This window comes from Aedes aegypti, chromosome 2 (genome assembly GCF_002204515.2).
Source record: "Aedes aegypti strain LVP_AGWG chromosome 2, AaegL5.0 Primary Assembly, whole genome shotgun sequence".
Taxonomy (NCBI): Eukaryota; Metazoa; Arthropoda; class Insecta; order Diptera; family Culicidae; genus Aedes; species Aedes aegypti.
Genome location: NC_035108.1, coordinates 276,369,543 through 276,395,445, shown reverse-complemented (window position 1 = coordinate 276,395,445; position 25,903 = coordinate 276,369,543). Strand labels below are relative to the sequence as shown.

At 37.0% G+C, this 25,903-nt stretch overlaps 1 protein-coding gene across 5 annotated transcripts in view; it reads right to left on the bottom strand.

Moving 5' to 3' along the window:
- The window catches only part of LOC5572662 (nuclear receptor-binding protein homolog), a 217,890-nt gene that overhangs the window by 183,559 nt on the left and 8,428 nt on the right, over positions 1–25,903 (bottom strand). For 3 of the 5 annotated variants that reach the window (XM_021845140.1, XM_021845143.1, XM_021845144.1), the window contains exon 2: positions 7,650–8,445. The gene's annotated coding sequence lies outside the window, so the exon portion shown is untranslated. Of the gene's footprint in view, positions 1–7,649; positions 8,470–8,530; positions 8,638–25,903 lie in introns of those variants that run through there. The other 2 variants (XM_021845142.1, XM_021845141.1) reach the window with 2 other exon arrangements.

Sequence of the window (25,903 nt, the reverse complement as noted above, 5' to 3'; positions counted from 1 at the left end):
GCCTAGTGCAGCCCAACTGCATAGTACAGTAGTTTAACCAGAATTTTTAGGTCAGAAGATAAAATCTAAATTTTGTAATAAAAAGGTTGCCATTGCTTTGAAATTCACCCAACATCTAATCAAAACTACTAACAACAGCGATCAATTATCAAAATTCATCGCTCCCTGGAAAATATAATCCCAAGCCCAGGGATTCGAATACTCAGTAATGTTGCAAACATAATGGGATGCATGATTTAGCTTCAGCTATTTCCATGAGTTTCACTTAATTTATTTAATCTAATGTGGAAAACCGCGATTTGCCCTAAATGGTATAACCCCGAGTAGAGTCACGTAACAAACTATCATTCACAATACATCATAGAACATTTCATATATAATTTCATAAAGCAGCATTCACAAATTACGTAACGTTCAAAGGAGGGATTGGTTCAAGCGTTACGACTCATACACAATTTTGAAAATTTTCGTACGAAAAACGTTGCGGGGGGAGAGGTTTCAAAAATGGTCAATTCTAGCGTTGCGTAATAAATGGATGATGCATAACCAGAAAATTTTATAAAATTATATATCAAATTTTCTGCTAGTGTGCGAAACAAAAATGTTAGAACATACAAGTATAATTGATAAAGGAATGTTGGAATTCTTTGAATTTATCAACTAGAAAACGTCTGTTAATAATCATCTTATGCTTTTAAGAAGAGGGAAAGTTAAAGATAATGGAATGTACAACAAAGTAATTTTAAAAGTCCATGCAAAATATATGGCAAAGCAGGGGAGGCGGTGTTGGAAATGACCATTTTGAAGCTTAGCATAATCAATTAACGTTCTTCAAAGGATCTTAAATATTGTTAAGCGAACTAACTCAAACAAGTTCCTTTTTCACATTCATCGATTACTCGGGACTTCATTCCAGTCCGTACAGATTTTGTTTGTGGTTTTGATTTCGCCGCTACGCCACTTTCGACGGCGTGGTTTTTGGCAAATCATCTAATTTTGTGCAAATTTTGCGCTCCGTTCTAACTAAAGCTAAACGATTGAGACTGTTAGATAGGTGAACACCACCGGGCGGAGAAGCTTTTGCGAATCACGTTTCTTTTTTCGCTACTTGCGAATTTGGATTCTTTTGCAGTGGAGCGAGGTTTCCAATAAAAAAAACTTTTTTTGTGTAGATAGCTATAGTGTAACAAGAAGTGGTGCACAATTGCGAAGAATCTCTGGTTACTTTTTAGCTGATTGTAGCAAAACATCAGTATACTCTCACGCATCACCAGTACAACCACGAAGGCTCATATCACTGTATCAAATGTGTATGAGCAAACGAGCCGGTTTAATGCCATCATATAAACATTTTGACTAGCATGAAGGGGTGCGTTTAGTAGTACCAGTGTTCTGTGTCGTAAATATGGTAATCACGACACTATAGTTCTGGTAAGCGTTGGCTTCCTCATTTTCTACTCTTTGTTCCGTCATTTTGAAAGTCCTCTCTCCTTTCGTTCAATTAGCGCGGTTGTATGCTTATGGTGTGCGCGGTCTGAAAACATAGACATGGGTTGGAATCCCTTCGGTGACAACAATTTTTGTTATTTATCTTGTGATAATTATCACGATAAGTTTGGAGCCGATAAAGTTGGTTCAGTGAAAATTATCGGATCGATCTTAACTTATAGTCAGTACTATGAACAACAATTATAGCAGTTCCCGAAATCTGAAAAATTCCCATTTTCGTCTCATTTCCGCAATAATTTCATCCACTGAATGTTAAGGAATCCGTCAAAATGTAATACTGAATTAATTGGAAATCATGATTGGGGCTCTGTCAGAGATTCAAAGAGAATCATTCTCTCTTGACATATAATTAGGATTTTGTCCAAATCCTGTAAAGAATTCTATGAGAGTTCTGGCCAATATCTTGTGAGGATCCAGAATTCTGTCAAAATCATTTCCAACATTCGATGAGATTTTTGTTTTGAATTGTTGTCAACAAGTTGTTCTAGTTTTTGCAAAATCTTGCTAAGGACTCAGTAAGTGCCCAATCCCTACCAATTTGGCCAGAATTATATGAAAATCTTGCCCAGAATTTTTGCGAAATACTACTCCGAACACTGCACATTGGGCCAGACCGCAAAATTAAGAGAAAAAAATATATGAACTATGAAAATGATTTTTTAGAACAAAAGAGTTTTCGACAAAATTGTTACATATTGTAGAAAACTGAAATTTGTATTACCCACTCACCCCCTCGTAACGCAATTTGTATGAATATATTTCGATTTTTGTATGAGCTGTAACATCTTAAGGACGTCCTTGAAATTTTTGAATGGGCCCTAACGAGCTCAAAAGATTCTAGAGAGCCTTACATGACAAAGAGAATGGGGTAAGACCGCTCGCCGGGGAAAAATGGATCACCTCCAGTTTGGCAAGAAAATGGCAGTTTTCTTGAAGGTTTATCTAGCACTTTTGTCGTTTCATACCAAATATCAAACAAAAAGTGATTATCGAGTCATGGAACATCGACTCATGGAGGTTCCAATGTAGCATCCGTTAATACTCCGTGACAGTGCAGGAAAGCGTCGATGTAAATAGAGAGTGTCACGCGACTTTTACATAGATGCTTCCCTCACTGTCATCGGACGGAGAGACAATGACAGAGATTGTTTTTAAATAATCTTTAATTTTTCCGTCGCTACGGCTTGTGTTGGAATCGTGAACTTGTTAATTTTTAGTTCATTATCTGGTATGTTTGTTATTTATATCGCTGGGATCATGAAAGGATATTCACTTAACTTATCAAACTCATTTACTTCGCGAAATCTTCTAAAATAAGATAGAAATTTTAATAACAAAATAACATTAAAATTGTTCTCATGAGAGCTCCGTCATTGCGACGTGACGAAGTGAGCACATGAAATATAGTTTCACCTAGTGACAATGAGAAGACTCGTTTCGTCAGTATCGCAAGTCGATGATACTTAACAGCCCTGCCCCAGGCAGGCAAAGCTACCAACAGAACATTAGCGTTGTAGTAAATGAAAACAAGATGAAGTTGTATTTCTTATAATACTGCCTATTTTTACAGCAATCCAAAGGATCATTTTTTTATGATTAAAGTTTCGGAGAGTCATATAAATTCTATTGCTTTGTTTTGATGAAATAGAATTGATTGAGAAGCCATTTTATTCAGTACTTTACGGTTCTCATTGGTAAGAACAATAAAATACTCAATAGACTTTGTGTTGATTGTTTGATTCAAGTTCAAGAACTAATTATAAGAAATGATGGTTCAACAACCAGAATTACAGTTAATTTCTGTATTTTTTTTAGCAAAATTGTGTACAAAAATCGTGATGGTCGCTTTTACTCTGTGGGTAGGCAGTTTCACTCCGTTGCTAAAAATAATCATGATAGGGTTTCAATGCTAGTAATGGACCCCTTAGTAGCTGAAATTCATTCTAGACGCTTTTCCGCAATGATATCTCAGACGCATATACGTTTTGTGGAGTCTAACAACAAATTCAATGTCTTTACTTCATAGTACGTCTATGAAACATACAAAATCATTCGATTTTTCCAGCGTAATATGCATTTGAAAAACAGTTGTCCGAATGCCTATTATGGACCCTCCCGGGGTCCATAATAGGATTGTTTTCAAATTTGACGTTGCGTATTATGGACCCTCCATTTGATTCCCATGTAATCCGGCTCGCTGCCGACGAGCCTATTATGGACCCACCTGGAAATGCGTATTATGGACCCTCTTGTGTGGTTTCATTTACAAAACTGTTCAAATATCTGTATTCATGCGTCTCAAATCAAGTATTTTGCCTGAAACTGCTGACTAACAATGTAATCGAAGTTCCCCCGGTGGATTTTCATAGGAATAAAGTTGCTTTGAGTGTTAATTTTATGTTTTTCTGTAAGGGGTCCATAATACGCAAAGGGTCCATAACCGGCATCGACTCCCTAGGTAATCACTTTTTCAAGTCCCAAAAAATAAATATATTCGTACAAATACAGCACCTGTGAAATTTTTTGATCATGCCTAAAGACTTCAAAAAACAACATGATGCGTCGAAAAAGGATTGACCCCGTCTTCCCCTACAATTAAATCACCCTTAATTATATTATATTTTACGATTTAAGGGATATTTTGAGAAGGCGGTGAATCGAGCGATGTAGTTACCACATTTCAAATGAAAATATATGAGTCAGTACTGGGAATGGTAATAGTAGTAGGCTTGATTTTCGCGAAAATCACGTGGCTTTCCCAGTACAGTAGTCAAAAAACGTGAATCCCATCAAGTAGCCTATGTTGGGTGCATGAATTTTCAAAATCGTGAGTGTCATTGAAGGCTCTAAATGGGGGAAATGCAGCGGGAAATAGAACATTTTTCTACAGCAATTTTGGGTTGCCCTTAGCAACGGTTTTTTTGCAATTTTCGATGCTCTTTGCTTACAGTAGCGATAGGCGTGAGTTTCACTGGCTTCGCTGAGTGCGATTGGCTTTGTTTGGCTACTGTAGAATGAATTTCAGATTTTTTCCCAACTCTGATATGAGTCTAGGAATAGAAGTCATATTCAAGATGATATAAATATACCATGACCCCATAGTTACGGATCAAATAGTGTGGAGTCCATTCTATAAAATTCAATAAAATGACATGGAAAACGTAAAATTGTAATTTAAAAGCACGAATCGAATCGTTTCAAATTGGAACTTCGGTTAGTAAACTGTTTTGAGTGTAATATTTACATAGGATTGCATAAAAATTAAAAATTGTACCGGTTCCTGAAAACCATATTATGGATCAATTTTTATATTATGGATCAAATTGTGACATATTACGGATCAGTGCGCAAAATCAAGAGATTTTCAACTCAATGCATCTGTATTGCATGGTATGTCGAAAGTTAACAATGAGTCATATATTACTGCAAAAAATAGCAGTGTTGGAGCTGGAAACAAGGGTAAAATGCCCTTTTTTGTGATACTGCATTGTAGTAACTGAGACATGAACTGTTTTCGCTCCACATCAAGTTTTCCACCCATTTTCGTCTGCTGAAAAAATGAAATTTACAAACCTTGATGTTTTATTAGTTTTATCCTTAGTGCTATTGTCTAAAAATGTTAAATCCAATGCATAAAATGTCAGAAATCTACATTCTTTGGAAGTGATCCATAACTGTGGTAAACAATCATTACCTGGTCCATATTATGGATCACCTGTTAGAAGTGCTTATATTCGGTATTTAGAATCAACAATCAAGAAAAATGTTTTCCAAAGATGAATTCATACTAAATTGAAGCGAACGAGCATAAAACATGCTATAACATTAGAATTTTACCACCTGTGGGAGCTTATGAATGCTGACGGCACTTCTTACAGAAAATGACCATATAATGATAGCTGTGTGGTACAAACTAAACATTTGTCAAATACACAGTTATTTAGCGGTTGAATTTTGTGCGTAACATTACAAATGGTAGAAGACAAATAGTATAACATGGGAAAAATATGTTTTGCGTCACCGTTAATGTTTTGAGCGAGTTATCCGATGTTAAACGCCAAAAAGATCCGTCACTGTGGGTGATCCGCAACTGTGTGGGCATGGTATATGGTATGAATTCTATGGTTTCAGTTAAAATATTGAGGAATTTAGTATAAGTTTGTGGAACTCCGGCTAAAAAATAATTATTTCTTGGGATACCAATGTACATCCTGAGATTCCGGTGAGAACCTTTGGAATGTTGGTGAGAACCTTGCTAATCTGGTTGGAATCTTGAAACTCAGATGAGAATATTGAAAATTATATGCGAATTATATCGATTTAGGTGAGAAATATTCGAATGTATTGAGGATCCTTATTGAACTGCCCTTCTACGAAAACTTGTCCTATGTTCTATGTAAACCTTATGAAAAGCGGGACAAATATGCGTAGATCGGCAGTGACACTCCAAGCATACCTTTGAAATCCCAAAGGTTTCAATAGGAATCTCGGGGAGCCCAGATAGCCGTAGCGGTAAACGCGCAGCTATTCAGCAAGACCAAGCTGAGGGTCGTGGGTTCGAATCCCACCAGTCGAGGATCTTTACGGGTTGGAAATTTTCTCGACTTCCCAGGGCATAGAGTATCTTAGTACCTGGCACACGATATACGCATTCTAAAATGACTATGGCATAGTAAGCTCTCAGTTTATAACTGTGGAAGAACACTAAGCTGAGAAGAAGGAATCTCGAAAATTTTGAGATTTTTAGGGATTTTTTGTTCAAAGGCACTAGAGCGGTGAATCGAGCGATGTAGGTACCCCATTTCAAAATGAAAAAATGGGAGTCTAGGAATTTTGATGGCCTTCTTGTTATCCCAGTAGAACATCCAATATCCGACAGAATCTAAAGACACCAGCGCGGTGGAATGAGCGATGTAGCTACCCCGTTTCAAACAAAACACATGGGAATCTAGGTATTTCGATGGTATGTTTGTTATCGCAGTAGGACATCTAATATTCGGTAGAATCTATGGAATTACTAGAATAAAAATTTAAAAATTTGAATAGTGTTCAGATTTAACTATGGTTTCATGGTATGAATCCTGCAGGTTCAGTTCAAATTTTGAGGAATTAAGTCGTCGTTTATGGAATTCCGGCTAAACAATAATTATATCTTGGGATATCATTGTACATTCTGGGATTCCGATGGGAACCTATGGAATGTTGGTGAGAATCTTCTTAATTCAGGTGGGAATATTGAAAACTGTATGCGAATTATAGAGATTCTGGTGGGAATTGTTAGGATCTACTAGGATTCTTTTTGAGACTCCCAGATTCCTTCAAAATCCCAAATATTTTAATAAGAACCTTGAAAATTCCTACTTGTACGTAGTTTCTACCGGAATCTTGAAGATTTTCAATGGCCAATGCCAAAATTCTCGAACGTTTGAATGAAGGTCCGTAAATTTTGTTCGTGTAAACAAACGTACTTTGACTAGCATTTAATCTAGTTGAACTCTATGCGGTTACTTGGCATATCAACAAATTTACATGATTTGAAACTTTTATTTTATATGAAATACATTGAATTTTTATCACGAGCTACCTTCGAAATTTTGCGGTGTATTTATAGCAAAACTTCTGCACATTTATAGAAATTGACGATCAAAAAAAAAAAGGTTGAAACAACGCCGCACTAAACGCACCCCACCCCATAATAGTCTCCAGCCGACTTGGAGGAATGTTTACCACCCAATCAATCGGACTGGCGTGGCGGCGGCCGGTGTTGTGCGGTGTGGTCGTCATAGTCGCTGCTGTATGAGTGTGCTTGCGTTGCGGTGCACTCTTGCGCGCGTGTACCAATCCAACAGCGAGCCCCAGTCCAATCCAATATGTATTTGTTTGTTGATGATGTTTTTCACTGTGCATATTTTTTTTTACTCTTTTTCTATTTGTTATATCTTTTTTTATTTATGTACACATATCGATGGGTATGTGCGGAAAATATCTCTATCTGGAGCAATTCGAAATCGTCTGCTCGGTTGTCAGTGGACCTATTAACGTTTCTACAGTTAGGGATGAATCTCTAGTGGATTTAAGGTGTCCGGGGAAGTAATGCCCGGGTAATCTAGTTGGGAATAATGTTCTGAAAATGTACTCACCCTAGATGAATTTCCGTTCTCCAGCACCACTCTTCCATTGAGAGTTCTCGATTGTATATCCAATTGAATTAATCCACCAACACACCAGATTCGAAAAAGGGGGAAGATAGGAAGGCAGGTATTTCGGTGTAAACGTGAATAGCTCCAAACGATGAACGAAAACTACACTATCACAAACACTTTTGCTATTATTACTCTATGGCTATGATAATGACGACACACGACGCTGATGATGATAATTGATGAGCCACTGACTGGCCGATTCACCACAAACACTGTTGCCTCTTCCGGGAGCACGAGATTCACTCGCAGGATTTCCGCTTCTTTCTTCGTTGGCTTCCCGAACAAGCAAATTAGCATTGACTGTACGTCCACTCAACTAGATTCTTCTTCAACACAACATTATCAGTAAGCAGCAGAATTCAAAGTACGACTTTCCAGAACGTATTCACTTCATCAGAACTAAGAGCAATCCCATTCCACTACGGACAAGGAAGCATGGATGGACACCTTCTTCCCCGGCAATTCACTCTCCTGTGTAGACGTTAACCGGATCGGTTGGCTGTTTTAGCACTTGTCGTCACACGAACACTCCTGTACTTCGAACCAGAACCATCCGAATCTTTTGCACACTCCGCTTCTTGGCGATGGCCACGACGTTTCTGAGCCTCTTCTAGTACACTAACCGCACTGTTGCTTGGCCATTCGACTTCTTGGAGCGGCTTGCGTCTTGTTGTTCAGGTTCCGAACTTGTTCCCATCCACAACTCCTTAAACGCGACGAATCACATTAAAATCTACAACAGAGAGAAATTAATACACTAATTTCGCATAAAAAAGAAAAGAGATGAAGAGAATATTAAACGACGGAATCAAACACACATAAATCCAAGGTTAACCCGGCGCTTCTTCTGGACGAGCGGCGGAACAGTGTTGCCTATTGGCCTGTGTCTTCAAAACTGCTTGCCTGTGCCTGTGGTTCGCTGCTGGTTACGGTATGTGTCCCGTCCTGGTCGGGTTTGACGAGGAACCTCTCGCGGCACAGCACGGGAGGGAAAGAGAAAGAATCGTTTCACACAACAGTCGGTGTATTTTGAGGGATCATGCATTGATTATGTAAAAACAGTCGCTTCAGATCTCCAGCTGTTTTTACGATGGAACGTATTTGGAGAATTTGAAGCACAGTGCCAAAAATGAGACTCCATCCCTCCTGAACCATACTGTGATTTGTGATTGCTCCCTGTCCCTAGTATAGAACAACGTGCCTACACTGCCCATAAAAGGCATAAATGTCCCATATGAGAAAACAGCGCTCAATGTTAGAAGTTTGTCATCTCATACAAAGGTTTATAATTTTCTAGTACATTAAAGAAATTTTCTGCATGTCATATTCATTTGACGCCATGGCATAGATAACGCATTAACAGAAAATATATACTTGTAGAAAATTCCGATTTTTCAGTTGGTATGTGGGTTAAACGTTCATATAGATATTATTTTGACTTTTTAACTCAACTTCAACTTCATCATCAACTTCATATTTGTCCACAACATTTTAAATCAAAGTGTGTTAATTTGTATATGTGTAGTCATGTATATATCAGAACATGAACATTGCGACGAAAAAGGTATTGGATTGAAAATCTATATGGGACAGTTATGCTTTTAAGAGCAGTGTACAGAGAAATCGCGTCGAGAATGAAAGCAAAAAAGAAATATTTTTTTTCTTCATTGGTTCTTTCCTCTCGCCGTCGTTGTTTCGACCAAGTATTGCGCGAATGTAACGTGGGGAGCATGTAGCTATAGATGGGTGGGTCGGGTTTGGTGGTCACTCACTAGAGCAGTGTTGTCCAACCATTTCTTAGTTGTGGTCTCCTTTGAAATTGTACAAAAGCCCTACGGCCTCTAAAAAATGGATGCGTAATAAGGACTGTTTATAAATCACGTATGCTTTTGAAGGAGATAAGAAGCAGACATAGCTCAAAAACAAGTTTCTTTGCGACGGAGATAAACTAGCAACAAGTGATCAACGTTTTGGGCGACCTAATTTGTGAAAGTAAAGAACAATTTTTTTTCAAAAAAGTAATCATCAAAGATCTGACTAGATATCCTTCAAAATATTTAAGAATAAGATAAAGAAATTTTCCAGATACCTTCCACAATTCCTACAGATATCCTCTAAGAGGTTTGCCTGGAATTTATCAAGAGAGTTCCACAAAGATGCACAAGTTATTAAAAAAAGATTTTATTTTTGAAATTATTGTCAAAAGTGGTACCTAAATACCTGAGAAATTATCATTTTTTTAGTTGAACTTAAAAGTAGATGGAGTATCTTTACCTTTTAATTCCGCCCTTGAATGCTTATCTTTGACAGGTTTCTCTATTGAGGTTCTGCTCAGAGGGTTCGAATACATTAATAAGGGATTCTTTTAGTTGATTTTTGGTTATAATGTGATGCTGATAAGAGAGCGATAAACATAAACGGAATTTGTTTTCCTTAAAATCTAGAAAATAAACTAATTACGCAAACACCTTGAACCGGTTGGAAACCACTACTGCATTGGGTACTGCTGTGCACAAGACACATCACATCCCACTAGAAAACGGCACTACACTGATAAAAATCCACACGCTCGATCTGTGTGTTTAAAATTATGGATCAATTCATGAACGTCCATATCGATTTGCTATGATTTTCTTGCAAACTTCGTGTGTGTTACACATTAAATTCCTGTGTTTTGCTTCATGGATTGATTCATCAACCGACAACAGGGATTCCATATTTTTTTTCCACATAAGTTACCGAAGCTTTCTCTTCAGATTCGTATGTGTCAACCTATGGACGCATAGATCATCACTCCAACACGGATTCAGTGTGTTTTGCTTATGGTTATCTTGTGTCATAATCATCATGTTCAAGTTGGTCGATTCATTGATTTGCGCAATGATATTGTTATGATGAAATCCATGAGCTATGCTATCGATTTCCATGTTCAAAGCTTCTAAATTGTTTGTGATCAACCCATGGGATGCATAGTGAACTGAATTGCGGTTGGACCTCGTGTCGAACGACAGTCATCATCATGCTTCCAAAGAGAAGAAGCAAATTTTGAAGCTGAAAGTGTTAGATGAAAATTTGTGAATTCGATTTTTCTTTTATTAGTGAAGTTGGCCGATATACGAGAATTCTACCTTTCTATAAGAAAACATTGATTATAATGTATAGTTTAGTAGAAAAATCGGATTCCACTAACAGATTTTCCTGGCTTTCAGTTTGGAAAAAAAATGGAATATGCTTATCCCTGGCTTCCCAAATTATGGATTTGCGGCGCCCCGCTTGTTGATGGCTCACGGGTTTGAAAAAAAAAAATCAAGAGAGCTTGCGACAAGCAGAGGAGCCTCGGATCCATATTTTGGGGAGCAAAAGTTTTTCTACCAAATTTCTTCTTTCAGTCCCATGAAATTTATGTTCTATCACACATGACTATCTAAAGCTACTACATTTCGAATTCAATAAGCAAATCGGTTGGTTTTCATGATTTAATATTTGGAAACAAGACAACCAAATGTTGATACACATGTTATTATACCGTAAAATCAATGATGAAATCCATATGGCTACCACACTCAAATCATGTGGTTTTCCTCATTGCGCAAATCTATAAGTAAAACACACGACCTTGACGTGTAGATTTTTCTCAGGGTACTATGGAAGATAGACAGTGGGCTGCAGAAGAGCAGAGGCGAATTTGCGACAAAATACCATGGATAGTGAATTGAGAGGAGATGTCACTAATAAATGGTTCAGAATATTTCAGATTTGTACAAGATTGAAAGACTGGGTTGCTTTATGGACTTCCAATTTGTTAGTATAGAATTGAAAATTTATGAAAAAACTTCAATGTAGATTATCTCAAAACTAGGTTTTTATCTTTGCTTCTAACCCCATCATTTTTTTTCAGTCGTTAGCACAGGACTACGAAAGCTTTTTGTTTTTACAAGGGTGGTAGCGACTGAGTGCCTTAAATATAGGAAATTAGAGACCTCTTGCTTAAAAAAAGCCCTATATAGACCAAAAATGAAGTCGAAAGAGGCCAAACATGAACCAAGAAAACAAAACGAGGCCAGGAGATAAGAGTTAAAGGTAAAGATGAAACGAAGCCAAACTTCAAGTTTTCAAGAGCACAAATCAGGAGAACCTAACATACGTTTGAGCTGAAAACTTAATCGATTGGTCACTAGCTGGTGGTTTTTAAACGGATGTTAGGTCCTCCAGATTTGTGCTCTTGAAAATTTTAAGTTTGGCTTCGATTCATCTTCACCTTAACTCTTCATAACATCATAAATTCTAAGATCTCCGACTTTTTTTACAACCTTTAGTGACATTACGACAAGTTTTACTAAAAGTGTTTTTTCGTGATTTTCTCTAGGAATTTCATCAGAAATGTATTCAGGTATTTGCCGAAATGTTCAAATATTAATCCGAAAATTTCTGAAGGAGTTAATTTAGTGATAGTGGCCTAAGGAACTTCTCCACGAATTTTGTTTAGGATACCTTAAGAATTTACCCTGGATTTTCCCAAGGAGAACGACAAAAATCAAATTTATCAAAAGATTATTTCAAAAATCGTCTGAATTCCTTCAAAAATTTATTTAGAAATTTTTCAAGAAAGTCCTAACTCCTCCAAAATGTTATTCAGTGATTTATCAATCAAGTTCCCTGGGACATTCTCCAAATGATTCCGAAAAATAAATCCATGAGGTATTTCTAGAGAAAATCCTTAAGTATACTTTGATTTGATTTGAAGAGAAACTGTTTAAGGCCGCACGGGACGTCATCATAATCACCCTATCCATTTCAAGAAGCAAATCTCAAGAACCACTCCATATATCGATGCGAAAAATGTATCACTATGATTCTATATATGTAGTGCACAACCCGATACATTTTCAGCTTCATCGGTTTACTAAAACTCGAGATTTGCTTCCACAAAGTTTTGATGATAATTGTTAGAGTGAGATGAAAGGTAGGGAAAATAACACGGTCTCCCGTGTCCCCTTAAGAAATGTTTGGAAAATACTGCAGGAGTAATACTTGGATGAAATACTGGACAAATTCCTAGAAAACATAGATTTGTTCAAAGAACCCCTCAAGAAATTTAGGATTTCTGGAAGAAAACGTGGATGAATTCTGGAGGTAATCCACATATGCAAGCGCAGAATTTCTTGAAAAAGCTGATTTTTTTTTTCAAAAACTGGGAAAAACATTTGTAAATTTCCTCAAAAGGAATTCTATAGAAATCTTTGGAAGACCTTCTAGCGTAGCAAGTGAAGAATTCGGTTGAAATATCAGTGAAAAAAATTATCTGTAGGAAATTCTAGGATAGTTTTGGCAATCCTTGGAGATAGTGGCTCTGGAGATTTCTTGGAGCAAGTCTGGAGAAATTCTTTTAAGCATTCTTTGAAAAAAAAAAACGCTGGACAAATTTCAGGGATAATTGGTAGAGTAATCGCTTGAAGAATTTCTGGAGAGATCCTGAAAATATTCTAAATATAATTACAGTGATCCCTCCATGAGTCGATGTTCCATGACTCGATATCGACTCATGGAACCATACTGGAAACAAAATTTCATGGTTACTATGATGGTCCCTTCAAACAGCTTTCCAAAGGATTGCTGTTCCATGACTCGATATTTCCATGAGTCGATGGTCCCTTCAATATCGACTCATGGAGGTTTCACTGTACTTTGATATTTCTTAAAGCTTTTCCATGGGGAATTTGAGATGTAATTCTTGAACCCGGATGGAGCCTGTATAATTTTGCATCAGGATTCAATGCAAGCAAAATAAGAAAAAAAGAGACTTCAGAGACCATTTTGGTTAAAATAGATATTTTAGAGAACTTCAATCAAAATAAGAGACTTTTTAGAAACTTGCATTGAAATAGCTACCAAGTATCTAAAAAGAAACCTACTACCATTCATTCATATTAAAAAAAGGAATATCTTGTACACTTATTTCATTTTTAAGGTGAAGACAAATCGAAGACAAACCTCAAATTTTCAAGAGCACAAATCTGAAGAGTCAAACAACCGCTGAAGGTTTAATCGATTGATCACCACCGACAATAAAGTTTTCAGTTTGAACGGATATCTAGATCTCCAGATTTGTGCTCTTGAAAATTTATGATGTGGATCCGATTCATCTTCACCTTAAAGAAATGTTATTAAACAAATTTAACAAAAATAGACCAAACTGCTTGCCCTTCTGGTTTTAATGGCAAGCAGTTTGGTCTATTTGAGGTTGTTTTAATTTTCTCCCATATGGATACAAATTCTGTGAATTTATGTTGTTTTTATTTTCTTTGCACTAAGTGACTCGGGTAATCGCAAATACTTTGAAGAAAAACTTAATGTACTTGGAAAATGTATTATCACATAGAAACTCTTTAAAATAATTCGCTGGAATTTCTTCAACAAATCTGCAAAAAAATCATTCAGAAAATAATCATAATCCGCTCTAATTTTTTTAATCATGATACCGTAAAATATCAGTAGGAAACATTCATGTGTAATTTGATAATTTCATCCAGACTGCTTTCAGGAACAAGGCTGGGGAGTAAACCTTGGCCCAATCTTGGACAATATTATCAAAAGCATGAATATTCCTATTCCCGACCACGCCCATCTATACCGTAACTTGGTATAGGGAAAGGAAATGTTGATGTAGCACTTACTTAATGAGAGACCACCGACTCAGCGACACCCTTATAAGCGCTACGGAGGAGAAGGTTGGGAAGCGAACCCATCCAAAGACAATTATCGATCCAATACCTATCAAAATGGGATTCATAAAATAATGGAACAAACTCACCGGATTGGTTCAATAAAACATGTGCCATCTGTAACCTTCGGATGGAAAAATATGTTTCGACCCGAGCACCACGGCATCTAAAATCCAGCTGAACTGGATCACGGCACCCGAAACACAATTCAAATCACAATTCGTTTTTACTTGTCACTACTTTGGACTAAAACTTTCAATAATAAAACTTCAACATTTAAATACAATAAATAGGTAGAACAACACATTTTTGACGGCAGCGAAAAATTTTCGCGTCCGATTGTCAGCATGGCTCACTTCGATCCATAAAATATCAGTAAGAATTTGATCTATTTTTTTAGAATTAACTCAAAACTACTTCTAAAAATTTCTGAACTTCTAAAGAGTGCGCTATGGGAGTTCTAGAGAAATGGCTCTGAAAATTGTCAAGAGACTCAGCGATGCTTTTACAGATTATTTCAAGAGTGATCGCACGTTTAGAAATCACACTCGTGCTGTGTATAACTCGATGCTACTGGTATTAGATCAATCCATTACTTTATCCAAAGATTCTTCAAAAAACTCCTGATAACGCTCTATGGATGTTCCAGAAACTGCTCAAGAATTACTTCAAGGAATGCTCCCGCAATTTGTCACAGAGCATATACAGAATTGGCCGTAGATATTTTTAAGAAACCATGCATTGATTTGTTCAGAAATGCCATAGACGATTGTTCCATTTGTAACGGTAAAAAAGTTTCTTTAGCAATTAATACAGTTAGTTTCCCAGAATTTTTACTATATATATATATATATATATATATATATATATATATATATATATATATATATATATCAATCGTTCTTTTCACGAGCCAGAACTTTTGGGGGTTATGCACAAATCTTTTCACGCTATACTATGCATGAGACCATCATGAAAGTCCTTTTCGTGGCTTCTATCCTCCATAAGAAAAAGTACGACGTTGATCGATAGTTGCATGTATACATGATAAATAGTTTAATTTTTTTGACAAGCTTTCTGATGGTCTTGTTTTTTTTTTTGAATCGTTGGTAGGACAATTCTTTGACTGTCCTACCCAGGTATTTTTGTGCGTAGTACAAAAACTGTCCTATCCGCTTCCCGCGCCTTTGATTATTAGTGATAATGCTAACAATTTTCAGTGCATCTCGTAGGAAAAACCGCACCGCGAAATGGTATACACCGCGAAACGGCATACCGCAAAATGGTACTAACCGTAAAACGGTAAACCGCCAAACGATACAAACCGCGAAATGGTACACTGCGAATTGGTTGACCGCGGAATTGTTTACCGCGAAATGTCGGTCAACCGAAGTCACACAAAAAAATGTAATTTTAATACATTATAGCAAATAAACGCGAAATGTAAAATGATCAGCTGTTTTCATAGTAAAAGTAATGAATAAAAATAAGAGTAAGAGGAAATAAATCGAAATATTACAAGTTAAAGCTAATATTCTATTTTAAAATCTACGACAAATTACTCCGAGAAATCTGGGGAAAGTTGTTCTAGTTATTGCTATATGAAATGCTGTGCAAATTCCTGCATTAAGTTTTGGAGAAAATTTGAGGAATGTGTGTGGAACCTGGGGTAACACTGCAACCCAACGATTACCACAAAATATACAAAAAGAATAGTACATTAGAATTTATAGCGACTGTGGCATCAGAATAAGTCCGAATAAAACCCAGACATTTGTAAAGCATCCCGTAATTTTTATCGCTATCAGTTTCGTAGGACCGTAACACTTCGCTTCGTGATATATCACCTATTTTTGGACGAATTTATTAAACCGATGAACATTTTTTAAAGGCTATTCGAATGATATCCCTGGAAGAATTTCTGAAAATTTTTAAAAGATCCACGAATGTTACTAATATTATTGTATTTTTATTGTACGTATATCGGTATTAATAAATTATATATAAAAAACTAAATAGGGATCCACAAAAGAATTTTTATTAAATTTACTGGAAAACCCCCAAATGAGATTCTTTAAAAACCTTGGAATAATTCTTTTATGGTTTTCCTGGATGAGTTCCTGTTAACGGTATTCCTATAGTGATTTTTGGAAGAGCTCATATAGTTCTTGAAAAAAACGGTGGAAGAATTACTGATATAATCTATGAAGGAATAGGACCTAAAGCTGTCCCGGTGATTATTTCCAAAGGAATCAGCGTGGGACACTCAAAATTGCCTGAAGAAAATTCTGCATAAATTTCTCTAAGCATCCTTTGAGAAATCTTTGGTGGATTTTTGATTGAATCCCAGGGAGAATGGTTTTTTCTTTCCTAAACATTTGGTTCATCTGCTAACTTAAAAGTGCTGTTATTAAATTTCTCATCATCATTAAGTTTCACTATGATATTTTGCAAATTGCCCCAGCCATTTCAACTTGCCCGGTGTACCTTATATCTAACAATATTATAGCTTGTACCTGCTCTGAATACGACATGAACATTGAACATAGCATTTTTGGATTGTATCCTTTCAGCCCACAGTGCTGGGCATTGATTTAACAAAACACTAAAATTAAGAAACTCCGATACGGATGAGACGCGTCCGGACCTGTTCGACCGTGCAAGAAGAAAGATGTGTTGCTTCTGTTAATAGCAACTTCCCCATTCTCAAATCCCCGTTCTTTGTGACCCAACTTTCCACTCAACTCAATCCCGCCTGGATAAGAAAAGGGAAACTCACTCCCAACCAAACGCTTTACTTTCGGAAATAGATCAAACGGTCAGCGTTGTCCCATTTGGTGTTCGTCATTGTTCCACGACTGGGTTTGCAGCAAGGGCGATAACGATGGTCAACGTTGCAAACACTGCGAAAATTGACTCCCTAGACCCATCACGTAAAGGTGTGGAAGCGCGGTCGGGTTTGTACGGATCGTGGTCCGCAATCCTCACCGGACTATGTCAAAAGGACTGTACAGAAAGCAAGTTAGCAAAATTCAAGATACTATTTTTTATTATGTAACGTTTACGACTAACCAGCCGAGTGGGAGTTTTAACAACTATCAAAAAACTTAACATTACATATAATTTGCAATTGGATTAAATGAACAAATTGTAGTGAAATTTTCGAAAAAGTTAAAAGTATTCTCGGTGAGAATCGGACTCACGACTCCCTGTTTGCGGGATGCGGCGCGTTACCCCTACGCCACGAGAGGACTCACGGACGTAGAAGTTAATGTGAATTCGATTTCAACTAAATAATCTCGTGGACCTCTTTCGGGAGTATTAGACGCCCATCTAAAGGCAACGACAAGTTGCTAAATTCTTTTTGATACAGTCCATATCGTTTGAGTGTCAGAGCAGGAACTCCTACTCACTGCCAACTGGCCGACGACTGCCCTCCGTCGTCTTCGTCATCATCAGCAGGATGGTCGACCAAAGGAAGAGTTGGGTGGAGTTCGGTCTCGGGAAGAATGGAGAAACGAAGATGACATCGACCAAGTCAGCCGTCGTCGCGAAAGAACAGGAATAGTGACATTCCGTTTCGTTCTTTCTCCTTTTTGCTCGACATCACACCGCTATATCAGTCGCGTTTTGATAGGAGGAAATATAAACCGGGCGTATAGTATTGTCTTTTAACTTCTCGTTTTAGTTATGTCGAACACTGGAAGACAACGATTTTCACATCAGCAACACATCATAAAAAAACAAACGAGTTTTGTGCGAAGCCATCCCACGTGGTAGACCCAAACTAAACTCGGTGAAACTATTGAGGAAAAGTGTTGGCAATAAAAATATCAATATCGTGGTCGTCTAGAGGCCGCTTACCTCTTTGGCTAACGTTCTCTATGAGAACGGCTTGGCGTGTAATTCGAATACCACTTCCTCTCAATGATCTCTCTTCTCTCTTCTTCTTCTTCTTCTTGGCATTAACGTCCCCACTGGGACAGAGCCGGCTTCTCAGCTTAGTGTTTTATGAGCACTTCCACAGTTATTAACTGAGAGCTTTCTTTGCCGAAGTTGCCATTTTCGCATTCGTATATCGTATGGCAGGTACGATGATACTCTATGCCCAGGGAAGTCAAGGAAATTTCCTTTACGAAAGATCCTGGACCGACCGGGAATCGAGCCCAGACACCTTCAGCATGGCGTTGCTTTGTAGCCGCGGACTCTAACCACTCGGCTAAGGAAGGCCTTATTTAGAGCAAAGATACCATCATGCTGGTAAGCAAATTGAATACGAGATTTACTCCGGGAGTTTTATAGAAATTAACTTGTGTTTTCTCAAAAAAATCTTTCATGTATTACTCAGAAGAGTTCTACAGGAGAAAATCTAGTGTTTCACTACAGATGCATTATAAGGATGCCTTCGTGCCTTCGAAAATTCAACCTGGATTTTTTCTAACGATAATTCCAGGGATCATCAGGAATTTCTCGAGCAAATCCAACGATTCTTTCAGAATTTACTCAAGGAAGACATTAGTTCTTCAGGGGTTCATTAATTGATTTTCCATACTTTTCCCTAGGATTTACTCTAAGATTGCTGTAAAAAATATTCCAGAGACGGTACAACGGATTCATTAGAATTTCCTCAAAAATTTTCGTTCAAGATTTCTTCAAGATTTCAAGTAGATTTTTTAGGAAAACCTTTACAAATAAATTCGAAGGTTCCTCTTAAGATACCTTCGAAGAATTTAATCAGAAATTATAGCAGGGATGTCTGCAGAGAATTGACAAGGATTTTTTTTTCAGAAATCTCTGGAGAAAAACCGGGAAATGAAATCCTAAAGTAATCTCTGACCAAACGAAAAGTAATACTGAATCCCTGATAAACTCCTGCAAGGATCTCCAAAAGAAATGCTGGACTCTCCAGGTAGTCTTGAAGTAATTTCTGAATAAGTTGCGAACTCACCGTGGGCGAAAAGGCACTTAAACAAAGAAAAAATATTAAAATAATCACTGGGTAAATTTCTGAGTTCATTAATGAAAAAACAATCTTATTTCTGGATAATATGCTGCAGATGTTTATGAAGGTATTCCTTGAAAATCATCGGAAACAGTCTCTGAATAAATGAAGGTCAAATTAATCCATGGAAAATTTACTAGAAAAATAACCCAAGAAGTGTTTTGTAGGATTGCAGGAATAATTCCTGCACTGAATGCTGGAGAGTTTATAGAGAAATGTCTGGAAGAACTTTATGAAGAATCGCTCATAAAATGACCGGAAAACTAATTAGAAAACAAACGACGTGGAACTTCTGGGAGAATTCTTGTTAGGTTTTCTGAAAAAAATCCCTAAACGAATTTCTTCAAGAAAATTTGGAATGAAACTGTGTGTGTTTTCGTGGAAGAAATACTGTAAACCATATTCTTTGGCAAATATCCAAGAACATCAATTTAAGAAGCAGGAACATTACCTGGAGGAAATCGTAGAATAATATCCAAATTTTTACGGTAATTCTTGGGGAAACTACTGAAGGTCATAGCGTTGGTTTATTGGATAATTTATTAAAGCAAATTCTGGAGAAATTCCTTTTGTTTTCGCTTATGAAATTGCTGAAGACATTTTGAACGAATTCCTGCTTTTCAGCTTAGTGTTCAATGAGCACTTTCACAGTTATTAATCGAAAACTTTCTTTACCAAAATTGCCATTTTCGCATTCGCATATCGTGTGACAAGTATGGTGATACTCTATGCTCATAGAAGTCAAGGAACTTTCCATCACGAAAAGACCCTGAGCCGACCGGGAATCGAACCCAGACACTTTCAGCATGGCTTTGCTTTGTAACCGCGGATTCTAACCGCTCGGGTAAGGTACGCCCCGTACTAAGCGTGGTTAGTAAAAGTCGAGCAATTATTCAAGTATTCAGAAAGAATTGTTCGGATATATGCCACCCCACCAAAATATTTGCGATAATTTTCTAGCATTCTCAAATGAGTTGAGAATTTATTCCTCGTCTTTAATTGAGACTGTACGAGGCTATCGCTTTGGTCGGCCGTTCCGCTGTCTATCAACCAGCCCAACCGACCGCACTCCGGACCTGACCAGACCAGACCAAATCACCAACAGCCGAAACAGCAGAAGCAGAAGCAGCTGGGATGGTAAGTGTTGTTCTTATTGTTGGTAGGCAAGTGTGCGAGAGAAGAACACCCGACGAGGCACGTACGTATCACCAACCAGAGCGTCAGTGGTGCCAGGTGTCGGTGAAGCGTGCACTGCAGTCGGATTACGAAAGTTTGCTAATTGAATAAATGCGATGATGTTGAGGAAATGGACGGATGAGGATATCGTGAACACGGAAATACTCGATTTTTTTTCGGTTCTTTGGGAGTTTATCATGTTGATTAATCGTCACAAAAATAATAGAACAGGTTTTTTGTTCAACATTGCTACTCAGCAAAAAAATCATTTTTTACGTTATGTAAATCGCAAAGATTGTAAATTTACAATCAAGAATTTAATTTAAATTTATTTTTATATGTACATAATAATAGCATAGCATATCATATACTGACTGTACATGTCAATGGTTTCTACTCCGTGATTGATCGGAACTGGTAAGAATTGCACTTCGATCCAAATGAATAAGGGATGGGAGTTTCCGTTTACTCTCGAAGTGCAATTTTAGCAGATCTCATATTGTTGATTAGGCGTCGACCAAGTCTTTGCAGTCAGTTGAAATTCTTAAGAAATTCCTCTAAGCATCCATTGAAAAATTGCTGATGGAATCCCTGGTGGAGCTCTGGGAAGTATTCCAGAAGGAATCTCTGGAGAAATAGTCACCTAATAGTCTCTGAAGATTTTTCTGGAGCCTCTAGAATGTTGCACCAGAATTCGCTGCAAGCAGATTAACCCTCTCCTTCCCATGACTTTGATCTATTATTTCTTTATTAAATAGCGTTTTTATATAAAATAATTAAACGAATAATGTTTCAAATAGTTTATTTTTACAAAATCACTTTAAAATTTGTTGGTTGTTTTACAATAGTAAATTGATTGTTTACCAATAGTTTTACTTTTCAAAGAGTTAGTTGACTTCTGGATTAATCTGATTGGTGTAGAATCATAATCTAGTAACTAATGCATAGTATTGATCTGGTTCGGTTTGTCTCAAGTTCGTCAAAAATTATCGGAACTCTGGAAAGCATGGGAAAGAGAGGGTTTAAGGCAAAAAAGTTACTTTAGAGACCATATTGATTAAAATGTCTTTAGAGACCTCAACCAAAAATAGACACTTTTTAGAGACATGCGTTAAAATAGTAAGCCGCTTTTTTAAGGCTGCTTACCTGAAAATATACTAGTTTTCGTACCTGTTGTAATCTTTGATCTTTTCCTACAAAATTAATTATGCTCATTAAATATACCCAACTGGAACAGGGAATCGTACTTGCCTTTTCCATTTTAGCAATCCTAAGTCGAACTTCCTTATTTAGCCAAGTTGTATTCGGAATAAATGAAAATAACTAAAAATTATATGACTGAATATCTCAAGTGGTGTTGTAATAGCGATTTTTTCGAATAAAGATATTTTGTGTTACAGAAAGGACATATTCTACCACGTATCACTGGTTTGAAATATTTTCCCTGAGTGTAGCCGAAATTCCCTGAGAATTCCAGGTGTTTCCAGGTTGAATAAAATTCCCTGATAATTCCAGGTTTTTTCAGGTAGTAGACACCCTGACTAAGTGTAATGAAAAAATGTTGTTATTATAAGCATGAAACGAGCTTACCAGTTGATAAGCCATCCTCGACTGAACACGGGTATCTTTTCGCACTCACACAACGCGAACCGTAAAACCGTAAAAAAAACTACCTAAAGCAATAAAACAGTACTTCTCAGTGCTACAAAAATAGTACTTTTCAGTGCTAAAATAAAAAAAAAACGGTACTTTTCAGTGCCACTAAAACAGTACTTTTTAGTACTATTTTTCTACTATTGATCCCTTTACGATCCTTGTTTGGACCCGTGCCTTCGATTTTTCGTTGGACCCGTTAGCGAAAACTAGCGATGATAATCCTTCTTGGAAACCGTCTTGGGAAAAAAAACCTTTCGAATGTTACGTCTTCTTTCGTTTGTTCACTAAGCATGGTTGCAACTACAATCAAAAGGAAGGGTGAATCTCTGAATTCACAACTTCCTTCCAAAAAAGTGGGATTTAAAACTGTCACTAAACGTGGCAAGAATGGAAGAAAGGACGTTTCTCCGGAATGCGAACTTGCTTGCAAGGGTGAAATGGATAATGTTTTTAATTGCATCGAAATGAGCAATCAGTTCGATGCTCTAGACAAATTTTCCGAACACCAAATAGAAGCAGCCTCTAGCCCAGGCTCTTCGATTCAAGTGCAAAGAGTGCCACCTATCGTGGTCAGTTGTTCGGAATTTGGGGGATTTAGGCAGGAGATCTTGAACTTCATTAGAGGAATCAAGGTTTCCTTCCAAATCGCAAAGGAAGGAGACTGACGTGTTTTTTCGGAAACTCTGAAAGATCGCGAACTTCTTCTCAAACATCTTGAAGAGAAGAAGCACAATTTTTTTTTACTTATCAAGTGATTATAAGTCACCAGAAGAGATCAAAAATTGAATAAATGATTTACTCGGATTTTCCCCAGTCCAAGTAATCATTATTAAAAAGAGAACCCAATCTGGCATTGTTCGAAAAGGGCTTTCTCAAGAATATTATTTAGTTCACTTTAACAAAAAAGAACTAAATAATATTAAAGCTTTAGAAAAAGCTAGACTTATGTTCGATGTCCGTGTGACATGGGAACCGGGCCGAAAATTCTAACGGAAAATCATCAAATGTACCCACTTCAAGTGATATGTCTGCCTCTGATTTTAATTTTCTAACTGAACAATTGAATCTTATGATTGATGCAATGTTCAAAGCCACCACTATGACTGAAGCAGTCCAAGTTGGTGTAAATTTTACTAATCAAATTGTTATTGGATTACGTTTTTGTAATGGATCCAATAAATAATTATTTAAATACCGTAAAGTGCCCTAATTCAGCGCAGTGCCTAATTCCGCGCATTTCATACAAAATTATTTATATATGGAAATACACATTAATATTTCAGCAACTTTTGATGCTTTTCGAGGCTACTTTGATTAAGAATAAGTTTGAATCACAAATAAAAGCAAATAAGGCATTTTTTCGCGGCATAAAAAAATAAACAGAGAAGGCCCGTCGGAGTAGACGTTATTTTTCTAATTTTCTTAGCGTCCGCGCTAAGACTGTAGGACAACAACAAACGCGATTTCTTTATTAAAAATGTTTTATTTTTACCATAATTATTGAGTTTTATTCAAAAAAGTATAGCGCGGAATTAGGCTACGTCTTTTTTCCATAACGCCCTAATTGCGCGCACTGTTATTCGTATAACAACAGACAAGTAAAACATGTTATATCCGTCTTCACATCTGTCTATTTCTCTGAAAAGTAACTTCATGCATACATACGTTTCATGTACAAGCGGAATACAGGGAAAACCCACTTAGGCAGCGTCCATAAATGACGTAGCGTCTTTTGACTGATTTTTGACACCCCTTCCCCCTTCATAGTTTATTTTCCCATACTTAATACATGGTTCGTAGCAAAATCGTAGACTCCCCCCTCCCCCTAAAATGCTACGTCATTTATGGACGGTCCCTTACAGGGAAAAATACCACGTGGTTTACGCACAGCCCCAACAAAATAGTCTATACACACATTGATTTTTTCACGAGTTCGGCTGTGCAAATCTCGGTTGAAATTAGCCGAGATTCGGCATTCTGAATTAAGTGTGTACATCTGTGCGCACAAAATTTACTTAGCATAATGAACCACACATAACATTGGCAATGTATACTTGTTTATGATTCTTATTTATATTATACTATCCATATAGAATTATTGCAAAAACAACATATCGTTCACATGTTCAACAGGTCGTAATTTGTAGAAGACCCCACAAATTACGACACACTCTCGGGAAATGATTCACGGAAACTTTACGATCTCTACATAATTTACGAAGCCTCCATACAAAAAGTATGATAACATGGGGGAGAGGGATTGAAAATGGCCATATTTTGTGTGACGTAATTTATAAATGACCCTTAGGTTCTTCTGAGGTTTCTTTTTGCTTAAAAAAATAAGTTTCAGTTACCCGTGGCATTAGTGGATACCATTAATTGATTTGCTTAAAACCCTTTGATTTTAAGCAATAATGCGAACTGGTCCTTGTTTTGTATGAACAGTGCAGTTTGCTACAAAGCAAAGCCATGCTGAAGGTATCTGGGTTCGATTCCCGGTCGGTCCAGGATCTTTTCGTAGTGGAAATTTCCTTGACTTCCCTGGGCATGAGGTATCATCGTGCCTGCCACACGTTATATACGAATGCAAAAGACAACTTTGACAAAGAATGTGCTCATAAGAACACTAAGATGAGAAGCAGGCTCTGTCCCAGTGAGGACGTTAATGCCAAGAAGAAGAAGAAGATGGGGTTTTTTTCTCGACCGAATTGTCTAAAACTATGCAATAAGAAGCAAATTTAAGCCAAATATGAGCTCAGTAGATTTCGAAAGAGTATTTCATTTCTAAACTTTCCAGTTCAGTGAATAAAATAATTAAATTGTTAGATTCTATGGGATAATTTCACAACATAAAATAGGGTGCTCATATCACCCCATCGACAGAAGAATCGACGAAAAATTCATTCGTGTTTTTTTTTAAGACGACGGAAATCGTGCGTATCTAGTGTATTGATCTAAAAATTTCAATTATTACGACTTTTCTTAAGATGGCCAAATTGCCCCACTTTCCCCTAGACGAAATTCACACGTACCAATGCCACGGTTTTGGTTATCTTTATTTCATGTGATAGACAAAAAGTTAATAAAAAAACTGAACGTAGACTAAAAAGTTACGGGTCATACAAAACTCTACGTATTCTCATATAAAAAGTGTTACGGAAGGGGAGGGGATTGAAAATTTTCAATTTTAAGTGTTACGTAACTAATGGATGCAGCACCTTATCAAAATTAATGTTAATTTGATTGTTTCATGAGTGCGCGGAATTAGGCATTCTTCTGCGCGGAATATGGAAAAGCGTTTAAAAAATGCGCGGAATTAGGCAATTTCAACCAGTGAACTATTTCAAAAAAATCACAATGGTAAATTATGAATACAGTCTAGTTTATATTTTTCCCATAATCTTGAATAGATTTGCTAGCGATCCACCCATAAAGCTTTTTTGTTGATGCAATATTAATTTTTAATTAACAATTTGAATCGTTTTATTCCTTAACTGCGCTGAATTACGGCACTTTACGGTATTTTAAATTGGAATGCTCGATCCTTGAATGTTAAGGAGGACGAGCTGTTTAATTTTCTTTCAGCTAATAACGTGCATATAGCGACGGATTCCATGTCAAATCGGTCAGTCACA